Source organism: Lissotriton helveticus, chromosome 12 (genome assembly GCF_964261635.1).
Source record: "Lissotriton helveticus chromosome 12, aLisHel1.1, whole genome shotgun sequence".
In the NCBI taxonomy this organism is placed as follows: domain Eukaryota; kingdom Metazoa; phylum Chordata; class Amphibia; order Caudata; family Salamandridae; genus Lissotriton; species Lissotriton helveticus.
In genome coordinates this window covers 412248174-412273762 of record NC_136073.1, presented here as the reverse complement: position 1 = coordinate 412273762, position 25589 = coordinate 412248174, and the positions used below count along the sequence as shown (strand labels likewise).

General features: G+C 44.0%; 1 pseudogene; it reads left to right on the top strand.

Moving 5' to 3' along the window:
• LOC144798036 (lactoylglutathione lyase pseudogene) overlaps window positions 1-20937 on the top strand; it is a 51657-nt pseudogene extending 30720 nt beyond the window's left edge.
• The last annotated feature ends 4652 nt before the right edge of the window (window positions 20938-25589 follow it).

The window sequence follows — 25589 nt, the reverse complement described above, 5'->3', positions numbered from 1 at the left end:
CAAATATTATAGGCTGTATAGTCCATTATATATAGTATCTCCTAAGGGAACCGTACGTACAATCTTGTGGAATGCTGAAATAATGTGAAAAGATACTGTAGTCTGCTGTCAAATAAAAGACAAGTTGAAGTGGCTAATGGCTAAAGGGTAACCCATGTAATGTAGGGGATGCGAGATATTACAGCAATGCATGAGCCATAATAATTGATACCCCCATTGTAAATGATGTTGGAAAGCAAAAGGGAGGGTGCTATTTGCCATCGAAATAGTGTGCTCATCCAGTCAAATTGAATATTGCTAAGTTGTAACCGCAGAAACACAAAAGGATACCAAATAGTATAGACGGGAAAGGTCATTATATTTGGTATCCCCTAAGGGAACCGGATGTAAAATCTTGTGGAATTATGTTAAATTTGTGAAAAGCTACTGTAGTCTGCTATCAAATAAAAGGCAACTTCAAGAGTCAGTGGCTTAAGTGTAATCCATGGAAACAAAGGCGATATGAGATATTCCAGTAAAGTGTGAGTCATCATATTTGGTATACCCACTGTAAAGAATGTATGAAAGCAAATGGAAGGGTGCTATTTGGCATAGAAATACTGTGCTCACTCATCCAATATAATACCATGTCCAATTGAATCTTGGTAAGTTCCTACCGAAGAAACACAGGGGATACCAAATATTATAGGCCGTATAGGCAATTATATTTGATATCCCCTAAGGGAACCGGAAGAGAAATCTTGTGGAATGATGTACAAAATGTAAAAAGATACTGTAGTCTGCAGTCAAATAAAAGGCATATACAAGTGTCAATGGCTAAAGGGTAACCCATGAAACACAGGGCATACAAGATATTACAGCAATGCTTGAGCCATATTATTTGGTATCCCCATAGTAACCGATGTTGGGAAGCAAAAAGAAGGGTGCTATTTGGCATGGAAATACTGTGCTCACCCATCCAACATAAGACCATGTCAAATTGAGTCCTAGTAGGTTCTAACCCGAGAAACACAGAGGATACCGAATATTATAGGTAGTGAGACCATTATATTTGGTACCCCCTAAGGCAACCGGATGTAAAATCTTGTGTAATGATTTAAAAAATGTGAAAAGCTACTGTAGTCTGCTGTCAAATAAATGGCTACTCCAACTGGCCGGTGACTAAAGGGTAACCCATGAAACATAGAGGATACAAGATATTACGGCAATATGTGAACCATAATATTTGGTATCCCCATTTTAAATCAAAAGCAAGGGTGCTATTTTCCATAGAAATACTGTGGTCACCTATCCAACATAAGAACATGTCAAATTGAATCCTGGTAAATTCTCACCCAAGAAACACAGGAGATACCAAATATTATAGGCAGTAAAGGCCATTGTATTTGGTATCCCCTAAGGAAACCAGTTGTAAACTCTTGTGGAAGGATGTAAAAAATTTGAAAAGCTACTGTAGTCTGCTAACAAATAAAATGCAACTTTAACTGGTGAATGTTTAAGGGTAGCCCATGAAACGTTTGGGATACTCGATATTACAGCAATGCGTGAGCCATAATATTTGGTATCCCGATAGTAACTGATATTGGAAAGCAAAAAAAAGTGTGCTATTTGTCATAGAAATACTGTGCTCACCCATCCAACATAAGATCATGTCAAATCGAATACTGGTAAATTCTAATCCCAGAAACAATGGGGATACCATATATTATAGCGGTTATACGTAACTACATTTGATATCCCCTAAGGGAACCAGATTTAAAATCTTGTGGATGTGAAAAGATACTGTAGTCTGCTGTCAAATAAAAGGCATATTCAACAGGGTAACCACATGAAATGTAGGGGATACAAGATATTACAGCAATTCTTGAGTCATAATATGTGGTATCACCATAGTAACCGATGTTGGAAAGCAAAAAGAAGCGTGATATTTGGCATAGAAATACCGTGCTCATCCATCCAACAAAGACCATGTCAAATTGAATCCTAGTAGATTCTAACCCAAGAAACACAGAGGATACCTAATATTGTAGGTAGTGGAGACCATTATATTTGGTGACCCCCTAAGGCAACCGGATGTAAAATCTTGTGGAATGATTTAAAAAATGTGATAAGCTACTGTAGTCTGCTGTCAAATAAAAGGCTACTTCAACTGGTCAGTGGCTACAGGGTAACCCATGAAACATAGAGGATACAAGATATTTCGGCAATACGTGAGCCATAATATTTGGTATCCCCATTGTAAATCAAAAGGAAGGGTGCTATTTGCCATAGAAATACTGTGGACACCCATCCAAGGTAAGAAAATATCAAATTGAATCCTGGTAAGTTATCCCCCAAGAAACACAGGGGATTTCAAATATTATAGACGGTAAAGGCCATTTTATGTGGTATCTTCTAAGGAAACCAGTTGTAAAATCTTCTGGAAGGATGTATACAAAAATGAAAAGCTACTGTAGTCTGCTAACAAATAAAATGCAACTTCGACTGGTGAATGTCTAAGGGTAGCCCATGAAACGTTGGGGATGCTCGTTATTACAGCAATGCTTGAGCCATAATATTTGGTATCCCTATAGTAACTGATATTGGAAAGCAAAAGAAAGGGTACTATTTGCCATAGAAAAACTGTACTCACCCATCCAACATAAGACCATGTCAAATCGAATACTGGTAAGTGCTATCCCCAGAAACACTGGGGATACCAGATATCATAGCTACTATAGGCCATTATATTTGGTATCCCCTAAGGATGTTGTGTACCATTTTAGGACCCTATTGTAATTTTCCCGATTCATGCCGCTATATAGGTATCAATCACTATGTCCTTATATAGGCATAAGAGTCATAACCATATTTAGACATAGCTCATGCAGTCCAAATATGGCAGGGCTACTTCCACTAGTTCTGAAAATCTACAACGATTTCCTGGAAAACTCGGCTTCAGCAGCTAGGGACTTCCCCTTGCTCGAGAACTGACTTGTCCAAGAACTCATGGAGTTTTCAAAGAACTGAGACTCTTTTATGACGTTATTATGTCCACCTTTATGTCAAACTCTGCAACTTCAAGGTATAAATATGCCCACACTTGCCTTAGCAAACACACGGTGGTTTGGAGCAGTTTGACTATCTACTCGCCCGACGCATCCTGCTACTGCAAGTGCCGAAGGAAGCCGACCCTCCTGCAGATGCACTGAGAGAGACGCTGTCTTTTCTCCTGCCGAGAAATCCAGCTCCAGTGTTTCCAAGCTACCCTTGCAGGTTGTTGGGAAATCGAGTCCTGAGCCTGACCTTCTTCATTCCAAATCAAGGTACGGAGCTGATTAGACCCTAAGAGAAATCTTGGACAGATTCTTGGCAAAAGAATATTATATTTATTCTACACCTCACTTACTTCTTCCCTCGTACTAAGCTTAGGTTAGGTACATCGGGGTAGGCGTATTTTAGAAGCACCAGTTGAGTACTTTTATCCTCTGTTATTTATGTATGTATTTATTTATGGTTTAGGACCCATACAATGCTCTTAAGGTATTATATTATTCTACTCTTTTTACTGTATGCATTATATTTTGCTACCAGTTTTACGATTGTAGCAGTTAATTTCTTATGCTTGAAAAAGAAGACTGTTCAATAAATCTATTTTCTCTGCACCTCTGGTGAAACGAAGCATGCACGATTGACTGAGTGAAATATCTATCTATTGTTTCCACGACTCTGAAGATCATTTTTATCTTGGGGAAACAAAGTTGTCATGTTTATGCGGTTGTCAGAAACGAATCCCTTCTTGTGAACTAGACAACGTTTCTAGTGACCTCTGAGCTAGCTGGCACTCACAATTAAGTCTAAAATATTCGATAGAGACCTAGTAGACATAAGTCCTACGTCACATCTATAGGATATATTATTCCAATGCGCAGAGCCGATTGGGAATATAGGAACTACACTACAAGGGAACCAGATGTAAAATCTTGTGGAATGATGTACAAATTGTACAAAGATACTGTAGTCTGCTATCAAACAAAAGGCAACTTCAAATGGTCAATGGCTAAAAGGTAACCCATGTAACGTAGAGGATACGAGATATTACAGCAATGCAAGAGCCATATTTGGTATCCCCATTGTAAACGATGTTGGAAAGCAAAAGGGAGGGTGCTATTTGCCATAGAAATACTGTGCTCACCCAATCAACATAAGACTATGTCAAATTAAATACTGGTAACTTCTAACCCTAGAAACACTGGGATACCCGGTATTATAGCTGTTATCGGCCGCAATATTTGGTATCCCCTAAGGGAACCAGATGTAAAATCTTGTGGAATGATATAAAAAATGTGAAAAGATACTGTAGTCTGCTATCAAATAAAAGGCAACTTCAAGTGGTCAATGCCTAGAGAGTAAGACATGAAACATAGGGGATGCAAGGTATTACAACAATGGGTGAGTCGTATAATTTCGTATCCCCAAAATAAACGATGTTGGAAAGGGAGGGTGCTATTTGCCATAGAAATACTATGTTCACCCATCCAACATTAGACCATGTCAAATTAAATAGTGGTAAATTCTAACACCAGACACTGCGGATACCAGATATTATAGCTGTAATAGGCCATTATATTTTGTATTCCCCTAAGGGAACCAGATGAGAAAACTTATGGAATGTTGTAAAAAATATAAAAAGACCCCATAGTCTGCTGTCAAATAAAATGCATATTCAAGAGGTCAATGGCTACAGGGTAACCACATGAAATGAAGGGGATACAAGATATTACAGGAATGCTTGAGCCATAATATGTGGTATCCTCATAGTAACCGATGTTGTAAAGCAAAAAATAAGGGTGCTATTTGGCCTAGTAATACTGTGCTCCTCCATCCAACATAAGACCATGTCAAATTGAATCCTAGTAGATTCTTACCCGAGAAACACAGAGGATACCAAATAATATAGGTAGTGGAGACCATTATATTTGGCATCCCCTAAGGCTACCAGACGTAAAATCTTGTGGATTGATTTAAAAAATTTGAAAAGCTACTGTAGTTTGCTGTCAAATAAAAGGCTACTTCAACTGGTCAATGGCTAAAGGGTAACCCACGAAACATAGAGGATATGAGATAGTACGGCAATGCGTGAGACATAATATTTGGAATCCCCACTGTAAATGATGATGAAAATCAAAAGCAAGGGTGCTATTTGTCATACAAATATTGTGGTCACCCATCCAATGTAAGAACATGTCAAATTGAATATTGGTAAGTTCTCCCCCAAGAAATACAGGGGATACCAAATATTATAGGTGGTAAAGGCTATCATATTTAGTATCCCAAAGGAAACCAGTTGTAAAATCTTGTGGAATGATGCAAACATTCTTAAAAGCTACTGTAGTCTGCTAACAAATAAAATACAACTTCAACTGGTGAATGTCTAAGGTTAGCCCCTGAAACGTTGTGAATTCTCGATATTACAGCAATGTGTGAGCCATATTATTTGGTATCTTCATAGTAAATGATATTGGAATGCAAAAGAAACGGTGCATTTGGCATAGAAATACTGTGCTCACCTATCCAACATCAGACAATGTCTAAAGAAATCCTTGTGAGTTCTAACCTGAAAAACACAAGGGATATCAAATAGTGTAGCTAGTATAGGCCAATGCATATGTTTATCCCTTAAGGGAACCAGATGTTAAATGTTGTGGAGACGATGTAAAAAATGTGAAAATATACTGTAGTCTGCTATCAAATAAATGGCTACTTCATCTGGTCAATAGCTAAAGAATAACCTATAAAACATAAGGGATACGAGATATTACAGCAATTCGTGAGCCATAATATTTGGTATCCGCATAATAAACAATATTGGAAAGCAAAAGGAAGGTTGCTAGTTGGCATAGAAATACTGTGCTCACCCACTGAACATAAGACACTGTCAAATTGAATCCTGGTGAGTTCTAACCCGAGAAACACTGGGGATACTAGATATTATATGCAGTAAATACCATTTTATTTGGTATTCCCTAAGTAAACTAGTTGTAAAATCTTGTGGAATGATGTATAAAATGTGAAAAGCTACTGTAGTCTCCTAACAAATGAAAGGCAACTTGAACTAGTGAATATCTAAAGGGTAGCCCATGAAACATAGGGGATACGTCATATTACAGCAATACGTGAGCCATGATATTTGGTATCCCCATTGTAAAGGGTGTTGAAAAGCAAAAGGAAGGATGCTATTTGCTATTGAAATAGTGTGCACACCCATTATTTTTGAAAATGTCAAATTGGATCCTGGTAAGTTCTACCCCAAGAAAAACGAGGGATACCAAATATTATAGGCGGCGGTATAGGCCATTATATTTGGTATCGTCTAAGAGAACCGGATGAGAAACCGTTTGGAATGATGTAAAAAATGTGAAAAGACCCTGTAGCCTGCTGTCAAATAAAAAGCATCTTCAAGTGGTCAATGGCTAAAGGGTAACTCATGAAACGTAGGGGGATACCAGATATTATGACAATGCGTGAGTCATATTATTTGGTATCCCCATTGTAAATGATATTGGAAAGCAAAAGAAATGGTGCTCTTTGCCATAGGAATACTGTGCTCACCCATCGAACATCAGACCATGTCTAATTAAATCCTGGTAAGTTCTAACCCGGTAAACACAGGGGTACCAAATATTGCAGCCCGTATAGGCCAATACATATGGTATCCCCTAAGGGAACCAGATGTTAAATGTGAAAAGATACTGTAGTCTACTATCAATAAATGGCTTCTTCATCTGGCCAATAGCTAAAGAGTAAGCTATAAAACGTAAGGGATACGAGATTTTACACAATGCTTGAGCCATAATTTTTGGTATCCCCTTAGTAATCGATGTTGGAAAGGAAAAAGAAGGGTGCTGTTTGGCAATGAAGTACTGTGCTCACCCATCCAACATACCACCATGCCAAATTGAATCCTAGTAGATTCAAACCCAAGAAACACAGGGGATACCAAATATTATAAATAGTGGGGACCATTATATATGGTATACCCCTAAGGGAACCGGATGTAAAATCTTGTGGAATGATTTAAAAAATGTGAAAAGGTACTGTAGTTGGCTATCAAATAAATGGCCACTTCAACTGGTCAATGGCTAAAGGGTAACCCATAAACCATAGGGGATATGAGATATTACGGCAATGTGTGAGCCATAATATTTGGTATCCCCATTGTAAATGTTATTGGAAAGCAAAAGAAATGGTGCTCTTTGCGATAGAAATACTGTGCTCACCCATCCAACATCAGACCATGTCTAAATAAATCCTGGTAAGTTCTAACCCGAGAAACACAGGGGATACCAAATATTGCAGCTGGTATAGGCCAATACATATGGTATCTCCTAAGGGAACCAGATGTTAAATGTGAAAAGATACTGTAGTCTACTATCAAATAAATGGCTACTTCATCTGGTCAATAGCTAAAGAGTAACCCATAAAACGTAGGGGATACGAGATATTACAGCAATCTGTGAGACATATAATTTGGTATCCCCAAAATAAATAAACAATGTTGGAAATGAAAAGGAAGGGTGCTAGTTGGCATACCAATACTGTGCTCACCCATTCAACATAAGACCATGTCAAATTGAATCCTGGTACGTTCTAACCCGAGAAACATAGGGTATACCAAATATTATAGACGAAAGAGGCATTATATTTGGTATCCCCTAAGGGAACTGGATGTCAAATCGTGTGGCATTATATTAACATATGAAAAGATACCATAGTCTGCTATCAAATGATAGGCAACTTCATCTGGTCAATGGCTAACAGATAACCCATGAAGAATTGGGGATACAAGATATTTACAACAATGCATAGACCATATTATTTTGTATTCCCATACCAAGAGATGTTAGAAATCTCAAGGAAGGGTACCAGTTGGCAGAAACATACTGTGGTCAATGAGCCAACATAAGACCATGTCCAAGTGATTCCTGGTATGTTTTAACCCTAAAATCCTAGGTGATACTAAATATTATAGTCTGTATGGGCCGTTATATTAGTTATCCCCAAAATTAACTTGATGTGAAAGCTTGTGAAATACATTCAAAAGTACTAAAATATATTGTAATTTGGTGTTAAGTAAAAAACAATTTCAAAATGTCAATTGCTAACAGGTAAACCAAAAAAGTAGGACATACCACATATTATAGCAAAGAATGAGCCTTAATATTTGGTATCCACATAGAAAGTGACTTGGTTTACGTCCAGGCAATTTTACTCATTATTCCTTCGGATTGGCCAACATGCGTTCATGGTTCCTCCTGGTCGGCCATCGCAACACATGCTTCCTCTGCTCTTTCCCCCTTGATCAGCACAGCACACAGAACTTTATGCATTTTTCTGCATGGCACGTCAACTTTAAGCATTGATGCATTTGCACAATAAACTGCATGCTTCAAACAGATCCACATCTTGACCACTGCGTGTTTCTCTGTTTATTAGGCATGTTTCTGCTCAAGCAGGTTAGGCTTCATTTTTTTTTCACAGATGGCGATTGTGAGTCACGTGGGGGATCTCCCAATGTGGTTGTTAGACTTGACATCCTTGGAGTGGTTTTCGCTGATTTTTTGCCTCAACCTCCTGTATTTTTGATGCTGTGCTGGCGTTTGTTGCCTTAGAGGCTTTAGGAACTTTACCTCTGCTGATCAGTGTCAAAGTGAAAGTGCTACCAGTATAAATTGCTATTGCAATAGGTGATTGTATATTTGATTTACTGGTAAGACTCTATTACAGTGCACTATGTGAGCCCAGGGCCTGTAAATCAAATGCTACTAGTGGGCCTGCAGCACTGATTGTGTCACCCACAGGAGTAGCCCTAAAAAGGTATCTCAGACCTATCACTGCAGTGTCTGTGTGCAGATTGAACCTCCCATGCCGACCTGGCAAGTGCATCCACTTGCCCGGCCCTAACCTAACCTTTTCTTAAATGTGGGATCACCCCTCAAGTAGGCCCAAGGTACCCCCATGGGCAGGGTGCAGTGTATGTGAAAGGTAGGACATATTCCGACTGACGCTCCGGCTCTGTTTGTCTGTTTGAGCACGCTGCCTTAGCCTGCGTTACAGACGAGGAGCACTGCGATCCATGTCCTCCCACGGCACACGGCACATCAGGTATCCTGTGGCGGCTCTGCTGCATTCTCTACAGGCCCGCTCGGTTGACAGGGTAAGTGGCATCCTGATCTCCTAACTCTGAGGCTGGCGATAGCCCCCCAGTTTTTGAGCATGGTTGCTGACATGCTATGGTCTCTGCTGCTTAGCCTAGCTAGCTGAGACGACAATCTGACCCTATAACGACGACGATGGAAGTTTCCCATCGTCGGTGAGCTGAGGCCATGGCTCATCGCAAGCCATTCCAGGTGATTGGTGCTACATTACATCTCTGGCTGTACAAAGCATTTCCCCATCGCATTCTTTTGTAAGCGTTCCTTGATGCCGACATTGATGGACATAACTCAGCCCTCCTGGGGACGAGCTGGAGGGCGAGGCGGGCTGTGCTTCCCAGTAACACCGGTACTGGTGCGACCAATGGAACTATGACGATGCCCCCTAGGCGGAAACCACGAATGTTGTACTAACCGCGGGGCCCGAGCTAGCATGGCTGATGCCCGGTGAAGCTGTTCAGGCAGCTATAGAGGAGATTGGCTCTGGTTTCACCCCCTCGGCCGTGACATCGTTTTTCCTTGTCCATCGGCTGTGTTTCCTTCCCTTCCCTGCCTCCTTTCCCCTTATCTTGTCTGCCTGACTTGATATGCATTCCCTACCCCTTTTTGCTATTCTCCCTCACCCTCCCATGCCCCATTGGACGTGTGTCTTCACTATGCTAGGCACTAACTCAGGTTATTGTTTAATCACAGTTTTTTCACTTATTTTATACTTGGCTCATGTAACTGATGTAATTCTTTGTAACTTGTAATTCACTGATCCTCATGTAAAGCGCTCTGATACCTCCGGGTCTAGCCAGTGCTATATAAAACTCTGCAAAAAAAATACTGGTGTGTTTTACATGTCCTGATAGTGAAATACTGCCAATTTAGTTTTTCACTTTTGAAAGGTTATCTGTCACATAGGCTAAAATGGGCGTTGCTTTATACCATCTTAGAAGCATAAATTTCCATTGGGACAAGATATAGAAATGGAGTTAAGGTTCTCTGAACTTAGAATTTAATAACACATCTTTTAGTTAAGATGGTTTTTTAATTATGTGTTTGAATATGCAATTTTTAGAAAGTAGCGAAAATACAAAAAGATGATGGAGGAAGCGCTAAATCCTTTCAGGCACTCACCCTAGTCACAGATCTGAGTTGAATCCATCATCTTTCTTTAGCTCACTTTGCCAACCCAGTTTTTGAACTTTTAGAAAGTAGGCATTTTCTTGTTTAAACATTCTGCATGCCTCTACTGGTTTGTGCATTGACTGTCTGGTTGTGGAGTGACAGGGGCTAGGGATGTGCATTCACTGTAGAGCCACTGGGGGGGGGGGTGTTGATGTGTGTCCTGCCTTTCCTGGGAGATGCATTGCTGGGCTGAATAGACCTTGGCTGGCTTTAGAGGGGTGGGACGAGTTTCCCTTGCACCTGAATAGGCTGTATCTCCTTTACACAATGCTGTCTCTACCTCCCGTGGCCCTGCTGCACCAGAGAAGACAGAACTGATTAGATTGGGCTCAGAGACCCTTGTCACAAAGACAAAATAGAGTATGAGTAGAGAACTTTTAAACCCAGAGAATTAGATCACTTCTGGATTCAGGAGGAACCTTTGCCTAGAAGAAGAGCTGGAGCACTGTGAGTAGGAGTACTACCCCTTTGCTGTTGGCTTTGCTGTGCAGTTGTTGCTTCTGCCAAGGAAAGGGCGTAAACTGGACTTGTGTGTGCTAGCGTCCTGTTGTGAAGTTTCAGGAACACCAAGACTTCACCTGCAACTGACTGACCAGCACCTCGACTACTGTGTGGACTCCTGCATTCAAAATAGCACCAATCCCAGTTGTGTGGTTGGTCCTGCAACACAAAGAAAACCAACTCCGATGCCGTCTTCACCACCACAACGAGCAGCGAGGTCTGGGGCAATACCCATGAACTGCACGATGCACCGCCCTGTCTACACTGCAGCTCCGATACCCTTCGACGTCTGCAGTTATCGGTCTTTCCGGTGTTCACACCGACGTCGTCACCATCAGCACCTGAGTCCCATTATTGCTGAGCCAGTAACCGACAAGGGTGAGTTCACAAGTCTTTGACTTTGCATCGCTTCACTAGAACTTAAGCCTCACCACCGACTGAACTGACTTCTACTGTCTTGGACTCGACGCATCGCCTCCTTGTGGACATGACGCCTCACCTCAGCCATGGCAACCAGGGAACGGACCTCAACCTCGGCACTGATGCCTCACCTCCATGACACCGTGTATCATCCAAAGACTTCGTTCTAAGGTACTTCTGCTTGGGGGTCCATGTGACTCCATGCCCTATGCCGCGCATCTCGCATTTGACCCATTCTTTGAATTGTTGCCTGTCACAATGTCATAATAGACCCAGGTGGAGCTATTTGATTTCTGCAAGTTCTATTTTTGAGATCATTGTTTTAAAGTCGTATTTGAATTCATATAGGTTGGATTTTTGTTGTTTTGGTCTTCTTTGGTTTAGATAAAGTTACTTTATTTTTCTAAACAGGTGTGGTGTCCATTTCTGGTGTTTTCACTGTGTTACTGTGAGTTTGGGTACAAATACTTTACACATTGCCTTTGGGTTAAGCCAGTCTGCTCATGCCAGCTACCAAGGGGGTGAGCAGGCTCTATCTAAAGTGTGCATCCCCCTTACCCTGACTAGAAGCAAGGGTGCCTACTTGGACAAAGGCGCATTTCTCTGCCAACTATGGACCCCCAGTTCTAACAGTGCTCTTATGTTTAGACCTGAGAGACCGGTCACCGGAAGCACAAAAGATGATTAGAAATGTTACTGGAGAGATTTAGACTGAGGGAGCTCTGTGCCTCGCTGGCTTGTTAGTATAGACGGCTTCTGGAGAACTGATACTGTACGTTGTTTCAGAGCTGTAACTATTAACGCACATGATCCCTTGTTTCTCCAAGATATTGTGTGGAGTTGTTGGAAAATGTGTGTTCCGTTAAGAATTTGCACCCCACCATGTAAGATGCATTGTGTAGTTCACCCTAAAGGGCTTTGTAGTCATCTCTTCTCTACAAACATTCTCCAAGGCAAACAGTGAGTACCACAGAAAGTAACTTTTTACGCCTCTTCATCTCCTATACTCTTCGCTAATTTTACGATAATGCTGATGGCCTTCAGCTCCTCTAGACTTCTAGACTTAAGTCAGTGACCTGCCCTTGCCTTGTTCTTGAAACTGAATCTGGAGAACAAGACCTTTTTCACACTGAATCCCCACTCCATAGCATGCCCTCCACTGTGGCTAGAATCTGTCCACAGTAGTGATGATGTGGCTCTTAGCTCAGTCTATTGTCAGGCAGGCTTCTGTCTCCTTCCAACTCTTCCCGAATGCGCTTCCTGTTACCCTTTTGATTCACCATCTATTTTCTGCACTATTGCCGGATAGCCATGTAAGCAAATTAAACCCACACATTTCTTCTCGGTTTGATTTTGCAAATAGAAGAGCAGTGGTGATATCTGATGCAGATTACCTGCTAGGTCCACTTGTTGGTCTTACTATCAAATAAGAAACTGGTTATGATTACCGTGCACGTGTTTACGGTTTATAGCGCTGTGAATAACAAGAGGGCATTATTACCCAACTCACTTATCTGATTTTCGAACTATGAAATGGTCAGTCAGCCATGCCACTATCAAACCTGTGACTAGGAGGTTTATAATAATGATGATGATAAATAGTTTTATGTAGTGCGTAGCATAATACCAGGGTTTTACATCTGTAGGTGCTATTATAACAAGTGTTACACAACTTGATGCTACTCATTTTATCCATGCTGGATGGATGCACGGCGGAGCTGGTCCTGCTAGATTTCAACCTGGCAGGTCACACAGTAATATCAGCAGCGAACACATAACCTACTGAGCAGACACACTAACTAGGGCAGAAAGACTAGAAATCCACTTGAATATGAAAATTTCTCAGGAAGTACAGTAATAATACAACCACAAGTCTTCCAAGCCCCCCTGGAGAAATTGTAATTTATTGTATTTGGTAGTTGATCTAAGTCATTAGTGGCGAATGACCATCCCAAACACACCAGCCCTAAACACACGAAGCAATCACATTGGCGTTGAGACAGGTCAGCATCATTATAAAGAAAACAAGACTGCCCCCAGCACAATTAAATTAATAAAACAAAATTCATAGCGCGCACAGCATCACATTTTGCGATGCAGTGCGCTACGAAATTCGTTTTAATAATTAAATTGTGTACTTACCTGCAATAATCCATATGCCAGTGTTTAGGTCCCTCCACCCTGCCCCTCCCCCTCCCCGCCTCCCTGCCCCACCGTAACTCCCTCCACGGCCCGCGGCTGGGGATGAGTAAAGGAGAGAGGGAGTAGGGTAGAGCCTGTAGTAAGGGATTAGGGAGAAAAAAATCAAGAGTAAAAAAATAGGTATTGAATGAGACAAAGGAGAGATAACATCAGGGAGAATTTTGTAGGGTTCTTTGGGGGGAGATCCTAGTAGTAAACTGATGTTTGGGGTGAGCCAGTAGGTGTAGAAGAGGGAGGAGTTGCAGGTCCTCCTGGCTGCCCGTAGTCCAGCATAATGTCATCAGGGACCGGAAAGTCATGCCCCAGGAGATGAATGAGACTGTAGGGCTATATAGCAACATCTTTTTCCTTGCACTCAGTATAAATGTGTATCCAAAACAACCAAGCATGGGTGGCTTAAGAGAAAACTGTTTGCTGTGCATTGGACTCATTTCACACACGTGGACTAGCAAGAAAGGACTGCTTTCTTTTAATAACACACAAAGTACTTAATAAGTCCAGGAGGCAACTTCTGAATATAAATTAATGAACTCTAATCGTGTTTCTTGACTTTTCAGCACAGGGTGGGAGTCCACTACAGAGACTATCATCCTACAACATGCTTTAATAATGTATGTCTATGTACTTTGTTAACATCACCATCAAAAAAAACTTTATAGTACAGCTTAACTTCTATGCATGTTACTGTGAAAAAAACGGCTAGAAATTTAGGCTTAGTACTGACAACTATATTTTTTAAGTGGCCGAATAAATGTTTTTGTTGTCTTTAACCATATGGGATGAGCCATTTAGCCTGTTTCATAATATTAAATAAAAACAACATAAACGCGAAACTGTAGAATGAAGTGGGAAGTTGCAGATAACAGTGTGAGATATTTCCATACATTATTACATTTGGTTGGGTTGTTCTTTTGAACATCATACAACAGGAACATTTTTGGGTCCAACACTACTTTTTATTTGCCTTAAATGCATTTTTGTCAAACTGGAAAATGCAGGTGTTTGTGGTATCAGATCCACTTACCAATTGCAGTAGTCTGATAATTAACTTAAATCACAAAAGACAAACAGTAATTATGAACCCTGAACAGAATATACAAACATAAAACAATGCATTAGATATTTCTTGAGCTGCATTCCAATCCTTAATAACACACAAAAAGGCACAAAGTTCCGTGACAGGATGATATTTATTTTTTTAAGAGTAAGAAGCTGATCTATTTGAAAGTCTCAAGAGTAATGTGCGGTTGTACTTTAGTTCTGCCAGCATTCAGGTCATGGCTGGACACAGCCTCTTGTCCACCAGGGCATTATCACTATTGACCAATAATCTGTCTGGTTGCAAATTTCAAAATGGCACAGATTCATAAATGCAAAACCACCAATTGATGGACAGAATGCAAAACAATGTCATACATTCACCGCAGTACAGAGATCTGGGCCTAAATCCATCGTTTGTTTGCACTCCACACCACCCCAGTTCAGACATGGCCATATGCAAATCAGTCTTGACCCTGTGCCTCTTGGGAACAGTCCAGCCCGAACAGCCAAGCCATGTCTTCCCTGGACCGGAATCAAGCATCCTAGGACCGGTTTTGGGCTATCAGCCGTCTTCAGCCTGGATAGCTTGACTCCAGAGACCTATTGCATTGCAGATGCTTGTTAAAACAGGGGCAGAGCGGCACTTGAACCATGAAAAAACTTGTATTGTCATCTGTAGGCCTGCTGCATGACATTTTCATGAAGTACGTGCAGATGCATGCTGTTCTTATTAATCGGGTGTGCATACACCAAATGTGCCTGCTTCGGTATTAGCTATGAAAGCAGAGTGCAAATATGCTTACTTCTACCCATCGCAGGAACTTTGGCTATATACACAACAGATAGTTGCAAGTATTTATGGCTATTGCCAACTGATGCAAGACTCAAATATGGAATATCCAGTCTATAAAGCCTCCTCCAGATTCATAAGCAAGACAGGTTTCACGTGACTGCGCCATATAAATTCCGCAAACCCTCATCCCTTTCTACACAAGGGATGGGATGCATTATGCCAACAAGAATGCAGAGGTACTAAATCGTGCCAGCAGTCAAATTCAAATTCAAATAAGCTTTATTCGGTTTTTAAGTTTAAAACCATAAAAGCAACAAAGAAAAATACATATGTACATAAATAACTCGACAATTCATTACAAAGTTAAAAGAAAACCATCTATTTAAAACAAACTAAAAACGAATCAACTAATCAGAGTAATAACGCAAAGTGCACACAGTCCCCTTTCACCAGGTATTATAATTCAGTGGTTGGGGGCTAGGATAAAAGTCATGCAAATCCCAAATACAGATGGGACCGTCTCCAATTTTGGGCTGAGCAGATCGTAAATAAGGGGCAATGTTCCTGTGTTTGAATTTAATTAATATCAAATCCCCCGGAATATCTTTAGGCAACATGCCTAGCCACCCCACCCTCCTCACGCTCAAAATTCCGCCATCTAGATTAGGTGGTAACGGTCTATTATTTTGGAGCCAAAACATGGCTTTGTTCAGCAGGTCCTGCTGTGTTTCCAATTTGCCCCGTTTAAGTGCAGGGACCCCAGAGAGAACCGTCACGTACGGGGCGGCTTCAGGGGGTAGATTAATTTGATGCCTTCTTTCTTGAATAATTCTGGGAGTTGTGTGAGGGACATATACAGGATTAGAAGTAACATTGCGGCCACTTGGAGTGGGTGTGGTACGAGGGGAATCAATAGTTTGAGTTTTCCTGCTTGCAACGGGCTTAGCCTTTTCGAGGTTGGTAGAGAAAGTAGGACATGTAGGTATAGCAGTGTTTTCAGGTACTGGATAAATCCTTTTTACTGTTTTTTCGATACTGGACAACCTGTCCCCCAGGTCGTTGATTTTAGTGGCCAGAGGGGATAATGCAGAGTTTAACAGTCGTTCGATTAGAGCCAATAGGGTAAATTGGAGAGGCGACACAGAGTCATTGATTGTAGTCTCAGCCTTATCCGTCATTAATAACGTAGGATTGGAGGGGGAAAATGAGGGGCTACAGCACATTTGATCGATAATAGCCTCATCATGTTTCCTTTTACTGGTTGAACCCCGGGACAGTATGTTGGCCTGAAGAAGGATTTTTTCGGGGGATAAGGGTACATCCTGGGAAGTGCAATTTATTCGGTCAGTGTCTCTTCCCACTATGGGGGGGTTGAAACCTCCAGTGAATAGTTTGTGCCACACAGGGCATTCAACTCCTCCCAGATGGACATAATTATTAAATAGCGGAAATCCGGAAACAATATTGGCAATTCAAAGCGGGAAAAAATAAAAGATTTAAAGTCTCTGTACCTCCTCCTTCGATGGGGCCAAATGGGGTGGCCCGTCCCGTCCTCCTCAGTCCTCTGAGGGCCACAGAGGGCCCGCCCTTTGCCCGGGCTTAGCCCGGCTGGTCCCGCGCGGCGGGAGAGGGGGGAGAGAACACCAGCAAGCCCACCGGGATACCGTGATGCCGCCTGCACCAGGGCGCAGGCAGGGAGAAGTGCGGCAAACCCCCGTCGTTTTACAAGGTCCGCCCGCTCTGCCGGGGTTATCCTCGGATTAAATGCCCCTCCGTGCGCGGAAGTGTCCTTGGTGGTTTCCGCCGCTGTGCCGCTGAGCAGCCTGGGGGTATGTAGTCCCCACCTCCGCACTGCGGCCACGATGGCTGTGTCTGCGGCGGCGGGAGAGGGGGGGAGAGAACACCAGCAAGCCCACCGGGATACCGTGATGCCGCCTGCACCAGGGCGCAGGCAGGGAGAAGTGCAGCAAACCCCCGTCGTTTTACAAGGTCCGCCCGTGCCAGCAGTCAATTTACTGACTTGCACAATACCCTTGCAAGCACAGCGCCCTGGGGTCTCCATCCATAGCAAAATCAGACCTGTAGATCACTTCCCCTGCCTAATCACAACAGCTCCACCACATGTTATAATCAAACTCTTCAAGCTCAAAAACATCTTACCATTTATGAACCCTAATCTTACTGGACTGCAAGGTCATTTTAAACTGGCCTTGCTTCACATCAGTGGTGAACGGAAGTCAATGAATGCACACTTACCCACATTGCCAGCCGTCCATGTAAAAGACAAGCATGAGTTGCAAAACCAGCTCTGCCAAGTACCACGCATCAGGCGTTAGACTAACGCATTTCAGTGTGGTGAACAGCTTCACCACACTAAAAAGCAAAGTCACTCATTATAGTGCCCCCTCAACTGTCAAGCCGGAGTGCTGCTATATAATAATGTACCGTTATACAAGCTTAAGTGGCAGAATGCAGTGCGTACTGTTCCAGGCAGGCTTGTGGGCTCTGGTGTAGCTGCAAGAGCTGCACAGTTTTACCATATACAGCATTAGGGATCACTGACACCAGAATGTCCAAGTCCGTGCCTGCCCAGCCCAATGGCTACCAAGACGTTGTATTGTTTGAGGGATGCAACTTGAGCGGGCGGCATTTCACAAAGCTTTCATGGGCTGCTGGCTGCACTAAGGGCTGCTGGGGCAATGGCAGCATAGATGGCCCCTTGAACCACGTGGCGGGTTCTCAGCGATGAACCCGACCAAACCGGCGGCTCATGTACCTGCTGGCACACTGACACTCTGCTGCAGCTGGCATTATGAGAAAGAGCTCGCAGCTGCAGTGCACGCACACGGTATCACGCAACCGGACCCAACCATACTGGCCACACCTGAGACGTGTGCATATGTGCTCAGGTCCCGGATGAGCCAGAATTAAGTGGAATCATTGCCACCCTCGAAAGAAGTAAATGTGTCTAAGTTCAGTGTAGTAGTTTGTTATAGTCTGATCATCTTTTTCCCTGCTGCTCAGCCTGTGTGTGTGTGATGTCATCAGAATGTTCGTGTATGCATGGTTTGAATGTGTGGTCAGTTTGAATGAGTGGGGCTGAGCAGCTGGATGCTGCTCCCGGTGGGGCCTTCCTTTCTACCAACCTTTAACTAATAAACCTACTTAAGAACGACTACGGCTATTGGATCTACTTACATTACAAAGTACTTTTTATCTTTGTAACAATGGCGACGAGGATGGGATGCGAACCCACGCGTGCAGTTGCTTATGGCACGAAGGCCAGACTCCATTCAGTGGGGCATCTTTAAGGTGATCTGCCCTCAGCAGCATTTCATCCATGGCTAAAGAACTGGCAGTTCCTCCTCCAGGCTACTGAGCAATGCATGCCATAGTAAGTCCCTGGTGGACCTCTGCTCATGGACAAGCTGCACGTGAGGCCTGCTGTCGTTGTCAACAACTTCCACACTCCCTGGTCTAAGGCGCTCTGCAGAGGCAGAGACATGCCATGGAATCATTTGTATACACTCCCAAGCAGACATTCCACTTTACATCATATTCAAAAAGAAGGATTTTATTTCTACAAGAAATATAGCCCTTTAGGAGCGCAGTTTCTATGTGACAATGTTCACCCTGTGTGCCTGGAGCCATACTTGTACAAACCTCGTTCTGCACACAGTAATCATAGCTCATGCTTTTAAGAAAATTGTAAAAACAGGGACAACATCCACAAATGAAGCATTTTAACTCATGCCTTGAAGTCCACTTGACATACAATGACACAGATTCATGGTATTTCTAAAAATAAAGTTTGTTTTTCTACAGTGCTCGAGGTGTCACCATCACTGGCGCTTCACAGCACACCACCCCACACCATCAACATCAGATAAAAATGAAGAACGGAGACCACATCCATTAATGGGCCTTGCAGATTTCACACCAGTCCTTACAGCAGGGAGTTGAACCTACTTAGCCATATTACACAGTGCCTATTTCAGTTTAGTACCCCTTGCCCCTAGCAATGGAGGTCAAGTAAAAGGCGGCATTAACTTTTCCAAAAACCAGTAATAGTAGTTTTACATGGTAGTTATTTAATGTCAAACTAGGGGCTCCAACTGTTCGCACTAGTATATAATATAAGTGCAGTTCACCTAGTATGGTTTGTTTACGGGTGAGCGACAAATATATTTGCAACAATAATCATAAATGAGTCGGGGAGAATGGATAAACTATAGAATGAATTCATCAGAAAGGAATGGATTTTGAGAAGAAGAAACATGTCCACTTAGATGGGATTCGGCTCTGCCTTTAAATGATAAGCAGTAACTCAGTACCTACAAGTTATCTAACAGCAATGTAGTGCACAGCATGTTGATTTGCAAGAAAGATGAAATATTGATGCAGACAAACAGTGTCACAGGACAGAAATACTGATCTGTCTTCCTAGTCAACGATTCCTGGCAAGTACCATTCCTAAGGTGTAACGCTTTTCAGTGCGGTCGTCCCTCCTCTGTATTGCTTAATTCTGCTGGCGAGAAAGTGTAACCCATAGTCATTTAAATGTCACTCATAATTACTCTGACATTATGAAAATGTCTCTCATAGCAATCTAAAACCTTGGCTCTATGAAATACTTGTTAAAAATTAGAATGTAAGGGACCTAGCTCCCGCCTCTCCGCCTAGTTCAGTCCCAGGGTCAGGTCTCCTCTCTTTCGTCCAAAACCCACCACCGCAGCGGCATCATGTCGAAGTCCTGGCACCAGAGTTGCATGGCCTGTCCAAAGAAGACATGGTCGGCGCGTACACAGACCGTGACCCCAGCACTAAGGATTACTTGATGGAGCAAACTATGCTTAGGATAAAAGATCCCAAAAAGTAATTAGAATTTTACACCAAAGTTCTTTGAATGACACTCTTGCAGAAATGTGATTTTTCAGCTATGAAATGTTCACTTTATTTCATGGGTTATGAGGACAAAAGGGACATTCCCAGCGATACAAAAGAACGAACAGCACAGACTTTTTCCAGGAAGGCCACAATAGAACTGACTCATAATTGGGGAAGTGAAGAGAGGAGTTATCATTAGGGGTGGGTGGAATTTGCGTAATTGCGTTACGCACATCTCCGCGAAACGGTAAAAAATCCCCGCGAACATGCAGAAATTCCACGAACATGCAGTATTGCTTGTTCACGATGCTTCTTTCCTGTTCGCAATCTCAGTTTGCGTGCTCGGGGGTAAATATCTCGTGAACGATCATTTTGAGAACGCATACAAGCAAAATATTTCTTTAAAACGCGCAACGCAGAATTTTTGACAATTTTGCGTTCTCCGCGGAACGAGAAATTACCCAAATTGGACAAATTCCACGATAGAAACAGAATTTACCACCCAGGCCTTGTTATCATAACGGAAGCTCTGACCCTCGAGGATTTGGGGACATTGGCATTGCATTTCCAGATGTCTACACAGTTTGTAAAAGATTTGAAGATCTAGGAGTAACATCTGTGAAGCAACCAGATGATGGTAAAAAGGAAGGACTTGCTTTTATACAGGATCCTGACAGTTACTGGATTGAAATCCTTAGTCCCAACAACATGTTAAATATAATATAAATATCTTAGCTTTTGGGTCCGTGCCATCAAATGTTCGAAGAGATTGCTCCAAGAGGCTGAAAATGAGTATGTACGATAAAAATACTACCTGTTTACAATATTGGAATTCTATATCTTTGCTGTACTTGACATAACACTTTTTTAAAAGACTAACTCCCTTTTTGGGTCTTGTCTGAGACAGCGCATAGCTGTCTCTTCAAGACATTTAGTAAGTGGCTTTTAAAAGTGCCACCAGAGGCTTTCGCTGGCCTACAGCTTACATTCACGAGATCGAGCACATGCACAGCTGCCATCTGTGTTTTTATTGCTGTAATCAGGCTCCTCTGCTTGCACCACCCGGCTCCCTTTTCCCCCTCCCTCCTGGTCAGCTTCATTTGTGTCTTCTCGCTTTGAATCATGCTCCTCTGCTCGCACTGCCCTCCCTTCTCCCCCTCCCTCTTCGTCAGTTTCATTTGCATCTTCTATCATTGTAAATGCTCCTGCTTCCAACAGGCACACACACGCAACCAGCCATCAGTGCACGCTTCCACCAGGCACACACCCACCAGCCGTCAGTGCACGCTTCCACCAGTCATATACACCACCAGCCGTCAGTGCACGCTTCCATCAGGCACACACACCACCAGCCATCAGTGCACACTTCCACCAGGCACACACACCACCAGCCATCAGTGCATGCTTCTACCAGGCACACACACCACCAGCCGTCAGTGCACACTTTCACCAGGCACACACACTACAAACCGTCACAGACTACTAGCTGCCGGTGCACGCTTCCACCAGACACACACCATCAGCCGTCAGTGCACACTTTCACCAGGCACACACACACCTCCAGCAGTCAGTGCACGCTTCCACCAGGCACACACACCACCAGCCATCAGTGCACGCTTCCACCGGACACACACACCACCAGTCGTCAGGGCACACTTCCACCAGGCACACACACTACCAGCCGTCAGTGCATACTTTCACCAGGCACACACACTACCAGCTATCACACACTACCAGCCATCGGTGCACGCTTCCACCAGGCACACACCACCAGCTGTCAGTGCACACTTTCACCAGGCACACACACACCACCAGCTTTCAATGCACTCTTCCACCGGGCACACACACCACCAGCCGTCAGTGCACACTTCCACCAGGCACACACACCACCAGCCGTCAGTGCACGCTTTCACCGGGCACACACACCACCAGCCATCATTGCATGCTTTCACCGGGCACACACACCACCTGCCGTCAGTGCATGCTTCCACCGGGCACACACCACCAGCCGTCAGTGCATGCTTCCACAAGGCACACACACCACCAGCTGTCAGTGCCCGCTTCCACCAGGCACACACACCACCTGCCGTCATTGCAAGCTTCCACCGGGCACACACACCACCAGCCGTCAGTACACGCTTTCACTGGGCACACACACACCACCAGCCGTCAGTGCACGCTTCCAGCGAGCACACACACCACCATTCATCAGTGCATGCTTCCACCAGGCAAACACACCATCAGCCGTCTGTGCACACTTCCACCAGGCACACACACCACCAGCCGTCAGTGTACGCTTTCACCGGGCACACACACACCCATCCGCCCGTCAGTGCACGCTTTCACCAGGCACATACACCACCAGCCATCAGTGCACGCTTTCACCAGGCACACACACTACCAGCGGTCAGTGCACGCTTCCACCAGCCATACACCACCAGCCGTCAGTGCACGCTTTCACCGGGCACACACACCACCAGCAGTCAGTGCACGCTTCCACCCGGCACACACACCACCAGCCCCCAGTGCAAGCTTCCACCAGGCACACACACCACCAGCCGTCAGTGCACACTTTCACCAGGCACACACACTACCAGCCGTCACACACTACCAGCCGTCGGTGCACGCTTCCACCAAGCACACACCACCAGCCATCAGTGCACGCTTTCACCAGGCACACACACACACCACCAGCCATCAATGCACGCTTCCACCAGACACACACACCACCAGCCTTCAGTGCACGCTTTCACCAGGCACACACACGACCAGCCATCGGTGCACGCTTTCACCGGGCACACACACCACCAGCGGTCACTGCACGCTTCCACCCGGCACACACACCACCAGCCGTCAGTGCAAGCTTCCACCAGGCACACACACCACCAGCCGTCAGTGCACACTTTCACCAGGCACACACACACACACACACCACCAGCCGTCAGTGCATGCTTTCACCGGGCACACACACCACCAGCGGTCAGTGCAAGCTTCCACCCGGCCCACACACCACCAGCCGTCAGTGCAAGCTTCCACCAGGCACACACACCACCAGCCGTCAGTGCACGCTTTCACCAGGCACACACACACACCACCAGCCATTAGTGCATGCTTCCACCAGGCACACACACCACCAGCCTTCAGTGCACGCTTTCACCAGGCACACACACCACCAGCTGTCGGTGCGCGCTTTCACCGGGCACACACACCACCAGCCGTCAGTGCACGCTTCCACCAGGCTCACACACCACCAGCCGTCAGTGCACGCTTCCATCAGGCACACACCACCAGCCGTCAGTGCACGCTTCCATCAGACACACACCACCATCCGTCATTGCACACTTCCACCAGGCACACACACCACCAGCCGTCAGTGAAGTCTTCCACCAGGCACACACACCACCAGCCATCAGTGCACGCTTCCACCAGGCACACACACCACCAGCTGTCGGTGCACGCTTTCACCAGGCACACACACCACCAGCCATCAGTGCACGCTTCCAACAGGCACACACACACCACCAGCCATCAGTGCATGCTTCCTCTAGGCACACACCACCAGCCGTCAGTGCACGCTTCCACCAGGCACACACACAACCAGCCATCAATGCACGCTTCCACCGGGTACACACACCCCCATCCATCAGTACACGCTTTCACCGGGCACACACACCCCCAGCCTTCAGTGTATGCTTTCATCAGGCACACACACCACCAGCTATCAGTGCACGCTTACACCAGGCAAACACAACACCAGCCGCCAGTGCACGCTTTCACCGGGCACACACACACCCAGCCGCCCGTCAGTGCACGCTTTCACCAGGCACATACACCACCAGCTTTCACCAGGCACACACACCACCAGCCGTCAGTGCATCAGGCAGGCTCTTCTCAGAGTTTCTTAGTAAATATGTGTTTGATGCCTGGGAGGGAGTGGGTCGAGTTTCCTTAAACCATGCTGAGTATGCAGGTGCAGTGCATGAACTCCTGTGTGAGTGTGTCATGCTGCCTGGGGCTCACTCACTCCACACTTGTAAATTGCGCCTGCACCAGGTGTTTTCTCAATTGCAAAATTAATGGTAACAACATTCAGAGCAATGAAAATAAGTTCATTTGATGCAAAGACCTGTTAACAAAAGACATGTCCAGCTAGTGTAGATCTGGCAACTTAAACAAAACAGCAACACAAAACAAACAAGCATTGGCATAGCCAATAGGTCTCGCTTTTTGGACCCTATAAGTATTTAGTTATGCAGCAGAATATCCTTGGTCCAACAACACCAACTGCATGGCTAAACACTTATAAGGTCTCAAATTCGAGACCTATTGGCTATGCCAATGCTTGTTTTTCTTTTGTGATTTTTGTCATCTTTCTTGAGTGCTGTGAACATCTGGTGTAGGCCAACCTTCTGCTGAAAAAGGTAACCTAGTGCCTGTATATTGTACAACTTCAGGAACATGGTGTTGCTATATTTTTCGAATGTTTTGTAGAACAGTAACATATATATAAAAATGCAAACATGTTTCCGAGTGGTGGTGGTGGTATGCGCATTACTTTACGGAAATGTGTCATTACAGCATGCAGTTCACCACAGCACATCAGTCATCAACCTATTTCACATTTTTCAGAATGTCGTCTGAATTTTAAGCAGAAATATTCTTATTTCGGGATTAAGCATTGTTTTCTCTTGTCTTTTGGCCTCTTTTAAATCCAAAACTCGACTGGTGTAAATTGTTCACTTGAATTTTTGATGCTGTAATATGTTAAATCTGAGTTCAGCCGCACTGCACACAAAGATGGGCAGATGTTTTATCAAAAAAGTGAATGTTAAAAGCAGTGTCACACTAATTGTACTAATGACAGAACGCTCACAGAGAAGAGCCACAGTGTGAGCACATTTTAAAGATTCACAATAAATAGCCATTATATTTTTTTTTAAAACGTAAAATCCATGAAATAAGAGTTTATTTATGTAATTTTGCCATTAACTGCGCTTACATACAGTGTCACATCTTTGTTTTCTCCTTGAAAATGTACTCTTTCACTTCGTGCATGCCTCGTGTGATTCTGTCACTCCGTGCATGCCTCGAAAACTTACTCCATTATTTCACTCCGTGCATGCCTCGAAAACTTACTCCATTATTTCACTCCGTGCATGTCTCGAAAACGTACTCCATTATTTCACTCCGTGCATGCCTCGAAAATATATTTCATTCTTTTACTCCGTGCATGCGTATACATTTATTTATTTCAAGTTTCTTTCTTTGTTCTACTCGAGATTTGCGTCCTGTCTGTTCATGTGCATTATGATTTTTTTAATAAAGACATGTCGGGTAATTAATTGCTTCCTGTCTCTTCAGGTGCAGCATTGACTCCT